This window comes from Sinohyriopsis cumingii, chromosome 19 (genome assembly GCF_028554795.1).
Source record: "Sinohyriopsis cumingii isolate HCF-2022 chromosome 19, ASM2855479v2, whole genome shotgun sequence".
In the NCBI taxonomy this organism is placed as follows: domain Eukaryota; kingdom Metazoa; phylum Mollusca; class Bivalvia; order Unionida; family Unionidae; genus Sinohyriopsis; species Sinohyriopsis cumingii.
Window position 1 is genome coordinate 45,310,660 of NC_142979.1, and position 11,455 is coordinate 45,322,114.

Here is an 11,455-nt window from a genome sequence, read left to right on the forward strand (position 1 = left end):
GATATTATCCTCAAATGCTTATTGTTTATTGAATAAAAATTAATGTAACATGTTTTGAAAGAGCATTGTAGATCCATTCAGCTTCTTCAGTGTAGTCACGTGACTAATGTCCGTTATTAAAATATGATGGAATGTGTAGTGATGTACGCGATGACTTAACGGAATGACAGGAAAAATTAGACGAAAGATTGAATCATGTGTAGCGTGTGAATAATGCCAACTTAGAAACCAACGACGGCCGTTTTATAGCACACTGAACGGAGAAAGACCTTGGAATAAGGTGAGCATGGATCTGTTTGAAATCAAAGGCAGACAGTGTATCGTTGTGATCGACTGTTTTTCAAATTTCATAGAAGTGGACTCTTTGTTTAAGAAGGACAAGTTATAGTCAAGTTGTAACCGCACTCAATAAGCAGTTTTCACGATTATATCTGATAATGGACCTCAATTTATAGGAAAGGGGTGCGCACAGTTCATTAGAAATGGGACATTAACCACAGAACGCCAGCCCCAAATGATCACAAAGCAAACGGAAAGGCTGAATCTGCTATTAAAGTCATTAAGAACATATTGAAGAAGACAATCATAGATGGTAGAGATCAATATGAAGCCTTGTTAGAACTTAGAACACTCCGAGTCAGGATACAAGACTTAGTCCGACTCAAATGTTTTTCGGAAGTAACACCCGATTAGTGATTAAATCGACAAGTGATTTGAACAAGGAACCAAGTATTAACTACATGCCAGTACATTAACGCTTGATAAAGAAGTGGTACGATAAGAGAGCAGTAGTATAGTGTGATACCCTAGGGACAATGTGACTTTAATGTTAAACTAGGGGGTTGTACCCTAGGGACAATGGGAATTTAACATGGGTGGGACTATAGAGGGACAAAAAAGTATTGGGAATGTCTAGGGACAATATGACACCATTTCCTCACTTTTTTAATTATTATTTTCTTCTTCTTCATTTCCGTCTCTGGCATCCAATCAGGATGACCCATCGATCTAAATTTCTCATGTCATGTATCTTGTTCCAGCTGTTATTCAATCTATCAAACTCTTCTTTTTTCTTTCTTTTTCTTCTTCTTTCTCTCCTTTATCCAGGTATCTTTAATTTTGTTTCACTTCCTCTTTCGTTACCTTTTTCAGCATTTCTTCTGATTTCTTTAGCTGGCATAGCCCCACTTTACAAAGGACCACTCTGTCCAATATAATGTCTCTTCTAGAAAGCACCTCACTTTGATTACTTTATCAAGTGCTTCCGTCAAGCTTCCTACTCTCACATACGGAGGTTGAATGAATCTTCTTATTTTTTTCCACTTCTTCCTCAATCATCCCTTGTACCAGGTCTCTGGCTACTTTTAGACTGGTCACATAGTCTAGTGTACCTGGATGCATTAATTCCTTCTAAAGCCTTTCCATTAAATAGTCTGCATCAATCATCCAGTACCAAGTGTGTTTCAAACTGTTGAATAAATCGATTGCTATCTTCTTCTTTTGTTATTCCGTAAAATGGCGCAAATGATGAACGCTCCCCTTAATAATCTACAAGCACGGACGTGAAGGAAAACATCCCTTACACTCACTTTTCATATTATCTACTATTCATACAGAAGGAAAGATAAAAACTTTTATATACTATCCACAATCCACAAATCTTGTATCCACACACGGGAAGGAGCTAGAGAAAAAAAAAGACATCTCAAATTACTATCCACACACGGGAAGGAGAAAAACAATCCCAATTATACCATCCACACAGACGGAAAAGGAAAAACCACACACTTTACAATTCACACAAACGTACGCGAACGCTTACAGACCCCAAAAATCTACTATCCACACAAACCTATGATCACTTTTGCAATCACACACTCTACTATCCACAAAAACGTACGTGAGCTCATACAAACACACACACGCAAACACACACAAACACACATACACAGAAACATCAATAAATGAGTGAATGTTCATAATTACACTACTCTACATTCACACCCATTGACAACTTGATTGGTCTCTTTTCTAGAACATTGGGGTAGCCCTGAGAAGGGCTGTTTAAAAAAAAAAAACTCCGAATGCACTTGACTAATGCCGGCATCTCCCAGGCCTGGCACCACAAACACATCTCCTACTCCAATCTTGCTCCCAGTTAAGTCATGCTCTTGGGAGCACAGAGGCTGGTTGATTGGTTTCAGAATCCCAATCTTCAGTTTGTGGGATTCTGAAGTGTTCTTGTCTTCTATGCCACGCCCGTGGATGACGAAGTTGTGATACTGCTAGTGTCTGCGGTACTGGTACAGAATGTGGTACTGCTGCTAGTGGTTGTTGTGGCGCTTGTGGCTGTGGCTGTCGGCTGTCGTGCTGATGCTGGTGCTGCCTGTGGAGGTATCCTCCTTCAGGACTGACCTCACACATAGGCCTTAGCATGAGGTGAGGTAGGATAATGTCTCCCTTCACTTTCTTCTTTTTCCTCTCCTCCTCTTCTTCTATTCTCTCTTCCTCCTCGATCTCCTCCATAGCCAGCTCATCCAGGAGCCGCCTGGCATATTCCAGGTGCATTTGGAGTTTAATAAGTTTCGCTATTTTACTCATTTTTTTTGCAGTTGACTGGTCAACGATGGGTAGTCAGACTGACGAGCATTTCTCTTCATAGCTGTGAAGCGCGGAAGTGAAGGACACCCCCGTCACCAAAACTTACATAGCCCATATCATTACCCCAATAAACATGGATCGCGCGGACTTAAAAGAAACACTCACTCACTTTTTACTTGCAAACCCTAACTACTATCAAAAACTCACTATTTGACAAGCTAAGGAAACGAAGTGTTTATAGACACTTCTAATAAAGATAAAGAAATGAAGTGCTTATTGACACACTTCTGTTTTCTTTTTAACTTACTAACATACCATTGGCAATTGAATTAGTATCTCTTTTCTATAGTATTGGGTAGCCTTGAAAAGGGTTGTTTTTGTGGACGAGGAGTGATGACAATTGTTTATTGTCTAAGATTGCGTCCCCGTCTGGCGGCAGGCTTTCCTACAGGATAGGGTCTGCTTCTTCGGAAAGAGAAGGAGAACTATTTGGTGTCTACACGGTAGTCGACAAAACCTCTGTCTGGTTCCTGCTGTTGCTGTTGTTGCTGTTGATATCTTTGCTCTCTCTCTCTCTCTCTCTCTCTCTCTCTCTCTCTCTGATGTTTGTGAAGTCTGTACTTATCCGTCCATTCTTCCTTTTCTTTCTTGATTTCTTCTCTGAAGAGCTCTTCTATCAGGTCTTCAGTCATTTTTAGCATTCTGACATTCTCTATCTCTGCAGGTTTGGGTATCAGGCTTTTCCTGAAACGATGCAAATTTACTTAAGCTTCGTTCAGCTTGGCTAGTCTTGAGCACGTCTTCATAGGAGGATGAGTCAACAATGGACGGTCAGACTGGAGACTACCCCCGCTTTATATGGTTCAAGCGCGGATGCGACAGAAAACATCCCATCACTGTTTAGAGCTGAAAAGCTAGGATAGTTTGATTTGAGGGTGAGAGATAGAGAGAAGTCGAAGAGCATAGTTCATCATAAGATCGCAAACAAATGATACGCATTTTTTCAAAACACAACATTTTTATTCAAATAACTAACATCCAATAATTAACAATAAACAATCTTTCAACAAACAACAAACATTTTTTCTAATAAACGTCTATTGTGGACAAGGTTGACAACATTGTGAACTGAAGATAGACTTCCACTGTTGGAAGTCATTGGACCATTGATTTACACTACGTTTCCTAGCTAAAGACGAAAGATAACCATAATGGTCACAAAACCATCGATCTACTTTGTCATCGTTTCTAGAAGAATTACGATCAAAATAAGTTACTAAATGTTCCAAAGAATATTTAAGACTGATGAAGGCAATACACACAATATTGTCCACACACCATGGAATCTGTGTCATGTAATTTCACGTTATTGAATCGTGTCCTCTGAGTATTTCTTCTCATAAAGTCGATGATGTCGTCTTCCAAAGGGGATAATCTATACGAATCAAATACTCCACACAACCTTCTTTAGGAATGTACAAGGCAACCCAGTGGGTTCCTGGGAAATGACTGTTGTCCGTGTTGATGACATACGCTTGATGGTCTTGAGGTTTGCGATGAGGTAGTTCATCTTTAGCACACACGACCGGATTCCAAGAAGCAGTGTACGAACTGTGGTTCAAAAGGTAATAAAGTTCCCAGGCATCCATTTTTGTGTTGTTTTTCTTCACAGGTAATGATACGTGACAATTTCAATCCTGACTTTCTCTTTGAAAATGTCTGACAAGTAACCGTTTCTTCGTTTTGTCTAAGCACTCTGAGCCAAGAGAGCGTCGATGCGATGGATCTTTAGAGTCATCAGTGGAGGAGAGGAATGATCACGCAAGTCTTTATACCACTGATGCAACACGGCTTCTTCCGAGATGTGACTCCAAGCTCCGTCCAGATACTGGTCCAATTTTTCTTCTTGACTCAGTATCAGACATTAATCGTGTTGAATTTGACTGTGATGATCGTTTCGACGTCCATAGCAATTTTTCTTGATCAATTCCGTAATTTGTTCTGCTAGGTGTTTGGCAAAATAGGAGACTAAATGTCGTTCTTGTTCTGGCCATCTGGACTTCATGGTTATGTCCTTTTCGTCTTTGTCTTGGGGTTCTCCTCCAACGGTATCCTCCCATTCCATCTCCAAACATTGTCCACCATTCAAAGAGGGATGATGATCACTTCTTGTTATAGTCGATGACTTGCGAAGCGTCGATCCAAGAATCAAAACTGGGAGGATATCCTTTCCAACGCGCTTTGACCTTTTTGACACGTCTTTTTCACACTTTTCGGGTTCTGCGTTTGAGAATATTTTCAATGTTGTACACGTCGTCTTCTTTGTTGGTGACAAGTGGTAACTAGGGCAAGTAAAGCGTTTCTTTTAACACTTCCCCGTTCATGTCTTTAAATTTATAGATGACGACCACGCACTCGTCCAGTGACACGAAACAATTCGGTGGTCTAGTTGGGTAAGTAACCATTGTCGAATGTGCGTTTGGTTTTGCCAATGCGCACCCAATCTTCTACTGCAACCGCTCGACTTTTCTTGGGGACTGCCACCGCCGGGGACGTACCAAACAGGCGCTGGAAAAAGGTCACTTAGTTGTCGGGATTCACTTATTGTGGGGCACGTCCGACGCTTCGATGGTAAGACTGGTTGTACGCTTATACCAAGTGCAGTAAAATGTCGATGTACTTGAGAGTGTGGTGATGTGTAAATTATTTCCACATGCGTTCTTTTAAGGTGCAATGAAAATGTTCCACGATGCTGGCTCCGGTTTCGGAATTCTCAATGATGAAAAAATGGATGTCACGTTTCTTTAATTCTTTTTGGAAGGCTTAGTTCATAAATTTGGTGCCTTTGTCAGTTTGCCATCAAAAAGGGTAACGGCCACTTTGTTTCAACACCAGTTGGAGGGCTCGCACTAATTCACAGCTCGATTTGAAAGTCAATGGCACGACCTAGGCCAATTTGGAAAAGACGTCAATGACACAAAACAAATATTTGTAGCCACAATTGTAGGTTGCCAAATGAGAGACATCGGCTAAATCGGCTTGCCATTGACGATCCATTCTCTCCACTTGGGTACGACTTCTGGAAAATGTTCGTCGAATGAGTTTTTGTAAAGTGTACGTGACTTGTTCTTGTAACCATCGTTACCTTTGAGGTAAACGGAGACGTTTCAGTCGAGTTTTGGTAGCACGATACGATTTCTGAACCCCTCGGTAACCTGCAGGATGGGATGGATCGTAGTAAATGCTGGATAACACTTTCTCCATTTTTTAATCAGTCACCCACTCTTCAATGATGCTACTTTGGACGGGGCGAAAGGGTGGCTTGGAAACGGCTTTACGGGTCCGATGTGCCACGGGAGTAGACTTTGGTCTTCTTTTCTTTTTTCGCTTCTGGTTTCACTTCTTTCTTTTTCACTTCTGTCGAAGGAGGAGTGGACATCATCCTTTTAACCCAAGCTTTCATTTCTTCTCGTTGGGGTGTGGGGAATGGGCCAACAAGGACGCTGCAATCTTACTTGGATGGGAACTGCTGACGGTGTTTGAAAGACTTCTCGTGCCTCTTCTTCCTCAGGCATTCGTGGGGCTGCGTCTGTCTTGACTGTTGGGGGTAGTGGTGGTGGTGACGGTGTGAGTGATGAACTTTTCATCAAAGCCTTAAAAATTTTCAGAGTGGGTAGAGTTGTTTTGTCTGAATCTTTCTGGTGAAAGAGTTGTAGTCGTTGCAAAAGTTGACCGTACTTTTGCAATTTTTCTGTTTCGGAAAAATCGTGGCTATCCATCAATGACTGCAATTCGTATTGTAACTGGGACACCTCAGTCAAATTTGGATTGGGAGGTAAATGTGGGTCCGCTGTTCTTGCCAACAATTGTTTTCCATCCATCGTTTGTAAAGCACTAAAGCCAGTTTTCATCCTTTCATTCGATTTCAAGTGTCACGTCTGAGATGTTTGTAATCCAGAGGTCCCTTTTATCTTTATGGTCCTTTTATCGTACTCCCAAGAGTCCTCCCAGCATCGTTTCCAATACTCCTTTCAGCTAGGGTTCTAACAACAGAGGCAAAATTCCTCCGCGTTGTACCAACATCTTTTTCTTTTGACTAATGGGGATTTTCTTTTGAACCATTTGGCGAAGAACGTGACGATATTTGGCTAATCATTTTTTATGGTGTTTAGACAAAGGTATCGTACCCTTCAAGACGTTCAAACAACATTCGCACACGGTATCGGCAGTTTGAATGAGTTTTTTTTCGCATGGGTGGAGAAGCTTTGGAGAGGACTGACAACATTTCCCCATGTGTGACTAAACGAGGTGGCAGTCCTTTCCTTTTTCTTTCCTTTGTGTTTAGAAGAGGGATATGACAATGTATAAAGAAGGTCATTTCTTCTTTGCAACATTAGTGGGAAATCGGCTTCGAAGCAAGCTTTCAACCTGTCATGGTGTACCAGCTGAGGCATCTTTAACGTTTAGAGTTTAATGGATGACGAGCATCCACTACCAGAAAAGGATAGGTTCATGTTGGTCTCGGCTTTTAACTTCAGCTTGAGTGAATGAATCTCTGAGCTATATATGTATTCAATAGTAGTCTTACATCATAGTCTTTCTTTTGTCATAGTTTTGCACAGTGACTCGTATCCTTTGCCAAAACATACATTTCAGAAAGATTCATTGTGAGTCTTTCTACCCACACATTACAACTTTGGGAAGGCTGCCTCACCTGACCGACAAAATGGCAGATAGGTTGGAATGTTTCCCTGACCAGAATTATTATATGGCTGATAATCCAATGAATTCTTTCTTCACTGAATGTAACGCCATGCCGATTAAGGGCAAATGTTTATCCAAGTCTGTGAGGCCTATGTGTGTATAACTTCAGTCGATCTGAATAATGATTCTATTGAAAACCTTATACGGACTTATGCCAGATGGATGACAGGGAGTAGTACGACTGTTTGTAATTTCAAATGCTTTACAAAAGGCTTGAAACAAAGTACGTTTGAAATTATGTCCTTGATCAGCGTGGACCTTTGATTGGCACCAAAATGCCCCAATACATCTGTCAATTCAAACTTTGGTGGTTAATTGAGCATAGTATTAAGGAAAACCTGCCAATTCCACCTAGTTTGTGAACTGATCTATCGCGAATATTCCCTACTTTGTGTTAGAGCTGTCTGATTGAGAGTTCATACCAGTGTTCTAATCATGTCATAACAAGTCAAACGGCTGGGTCATTGAAATGAGTGTCTTTTGACTGCCTGAGTGACATAATTTCGATCAAAGTTGATACAGGTCGTATCTTTGACTCTAATTGCACTTCCCTATGCTGTACACTGATACAACATTGTCACTCCATCACCAAAACCCAAGCTCACTGCCGGAGTACATACCATCAAAATTCACATCTGCACCTACATTCTACGTGTGCATCATTACTAGCGTGCGCAAGCGTGCAGCATCTTTATTATGTATTGCAAGTCACATTTATCCATTGTTTCCATTTGATTACCTGTTGGTTTTCAGAACCTAGTTATTGGGATATTTAGTTAAGGAAGTGAATTCTTCGTATTTGATGATTTTCATGCACAGAATGATAAACAAGGTTAGAAATGTATATGTCGGTAACATTTTAAATGACATTAATACCTCCGTTCCTGCATTTTATAATTTCAGTTCTTTATACGTGTTGTAATCAAATGATATAATTAACCAAAGTTCATTGTGTTTGATTGTTCTTAAGTTGATAATGTTTCGCATTATTTCTTAATAAAGAGTATGACGAATTACCTTCAGCATTTGCAGGTTAGCAAGCTGTTTATATAGGTTCATAAAATCTTAACCTTTTGTACCTAAATTTCAATCCATCTTATTGTTAACAAATATTCAGTTCAATGCGGTCTGAATGAGGAAAGTAAGTCTAGTTTTTCTGTATCTAGTTGCCTTGTCACTTTGCAATAATTCAATAGTATCCACCAAAATAAATCTTTCTCTTATACCCTAGGAAGGTTATAGTAACAACAAGTTCATGTGCCTTTGGTTAAGTTTAGTTTATTTGGTTAGGTTATGTTTAATTTGTTTCGTTTCGTTATGTTTAATTTTTTGGGTGAGAAACTCTTTTATAAGACTATGATTTCAAACATTAAGATTGCCATTGATTTTTCATGTCCCTGTAACTTCCCAGCGTTTGAACAGATGATTCATTTTAGTTTGCTCACTATTCTCAGGGAATACCATCATGAGAGTCTATGACTATCACTGTCTTCCCGAATCTGAACCTTGTAGTGCTTTTTCATGCTCCTGTGACTGCGTAAAGTTTGAACAGAATGCGTTACACTCTAATATGCTTCAACATCAATAAGGTCTTCATTTCATGTGCCATATGCATTATATATTGATGTTAGCTGTACCTCGTTAAAGAAGCTTATTGTATGCTTTCTGTCGGAGACATCTATTAAGGCAAGTTAATCACTTGGACCTGTTAATCCTAATTTGCGATTATTTAAAGATCCCTTTACAGTTTAAATATGTAAATGCTTTCTAAATTGGGGAATAAAATATTTAAGCATTCATCTTACAATTAGCATCACACACTTGAAGCAAATTACTTTTAATAAAGTGCACTGCTTGAACTGTTCATTCTAGATCAATAAAGTTTGCATATTGAGGACACTTGATTAGAAGATGTCTCTAGAGTAAGTATAATGCCTCATAATGTCCAACATAAATCATTGGGACATACTTTGCCCTATTGCTAGTATTATTATAAATGTTTTTTTCTTCACATCAATGACAATCAGCACAATTTTACAGACACTTCAAGTATGAAACGAAAAATTAAATGAGTTTGGTTTGGTCCGGAAGCAAAAACAAAAAAAAAATGTTCTTTTTCATTTTCTTCTGTACTGGGCTTTATGGTGACTTTGGATTAGAAGTTTGTTGAAATATAGTACATCAATAGCTTAGTAATACAGTATACAATTAAGCCTGGCCACGGCTATACTGACAGTTGCATTCCCATAGCGTATTTCAAATGGACTGTGTCCAGACAACTTTGGAACATAGTTTACTATATACATATACAATATGTGAGATGCATCCATTCTTGTAAACGTTATATATGTGCCTTTCTGTTAGGTAAAACACCTTGGGTCCTGCACTAAAGAATAGGTGAAATGTACCACTCTCAACAAATGAATAAGCTACAGCCAGTATATAAATCCAACAAAAGAGAATATTTTCATATTGAACGCTAATTTTTGTATCAATTATTCCAGAACTGCATACCCTTTTAAACACATTCCCTCAGTAAAATAGTCAAAAGCACGAAAAGATGCAAGACTAGATCTAATGTTATACTTGGCATTTTCTCCAATAGCTTTATTTGTTTTGTATCAGAACATTGAAATTCCTGAATCTTCTTCACACAGGTCATATTGTTCAAATTAGAAACAGTGAAAGTGGATATTTAGTTTTAGGAAAGGTCAAGGTTGACAAATTCCAGTACCAGTTGAAATTAGCTTTGTAAGTACGACAGGGCCCAGTCTAGTTCGAGGTCTGTGATAAATAGTTATATATCATTTGTGAACTTATTATGTCTGACAGATCGTAGATAAGCAAGGTGGTAAATGAAAGGGGAACCAAAACACAAATCACTTGGTAAATTCAAACATGTTAGCGGTAACTGATGGAGGCAAGTGCCTGATGGACGAGAAATTGGGAGAACACTCCACGTGCACCCTGCATGGTAATATGCACTTTGCGATAATGTAGTCGTATGTAGCACAAAATTACAGAAGTCTATTTAGCAGAATGTAGCTGAAAACACCTTCTTACTGTATTTCAGTAGAGCAGAAGGAATGTTTCAGTAAAAATTTGATCTGTAAAGGCCAAAAGAATTGTTCAATTCAGCCTTACATACATTTATTTTGACATTATGATCATAGTCTACATTCGACATTATGGTTCCAGTCTAATGGATCTACAGAGACGTGTGATATTGTGAAACTACGGAAGTTACGTAACTCAGCACATGCGCAACTTCATCCAGAAATTTCCTTAAGGTTAATGTTCTATGAAAAACGCTTGTACAAGTTCCCTGTATTCCCTCTCAAATAGGAACGTATCGACAGGTACAACAAACATGAAGCATATGTAAGTATTTGATATTTATTCCATATACTATCACTACCTGCTTGAGGTGGTAGTGTTATAATGCGGGAAATGGAATTTATAGAAATATCATCGGTGACATATATAACTGTTCCTGTTAATTGTCTATAACATTATCCAATTTCATGCGTTTACTGAGCCGGAAACTACACGATGTTCTATACCACTAGTGCAAGTTTGACAAAATCACTTTTAACAGTAGACGAAAAAATGGAGTTTCTAGGTTTTTTAATTTTGCTGTACACGTGTTGCTTTTGATTTATCACTCTTACTATTATCATCTCGCAGCATCAGCTGTGTGTCTTAAATTGTCCATGCAAATAATAATCGATTGTATTTTATTTTTGTATTTACTATATGAATATTGAAATATAATTAACCTTCTTTAGGCTTTGAATATATAATAAGATCCCTCATGTTTGATTTACCATATCATAATTCTTGCTTAGTTCTAGGTTAGCAGTTAGTCATTTTTACATTAATATGCACTATAAGTATTTGTTATTAACAAATTCGTGTTTATGTGTTTTGGAGTTTTAACGTAACTTAAACACTATTTCAGTCATATCGCTACGATGTCTGCAGTGTGGCAGTTTATAGTGATGTCTAGCGCTGGGGCATCATGCCGCAGACATGTAGCATGACTCGGCCAGGGTTCGAACCCGCAACCTCCCGCATTAATAATTCGAAC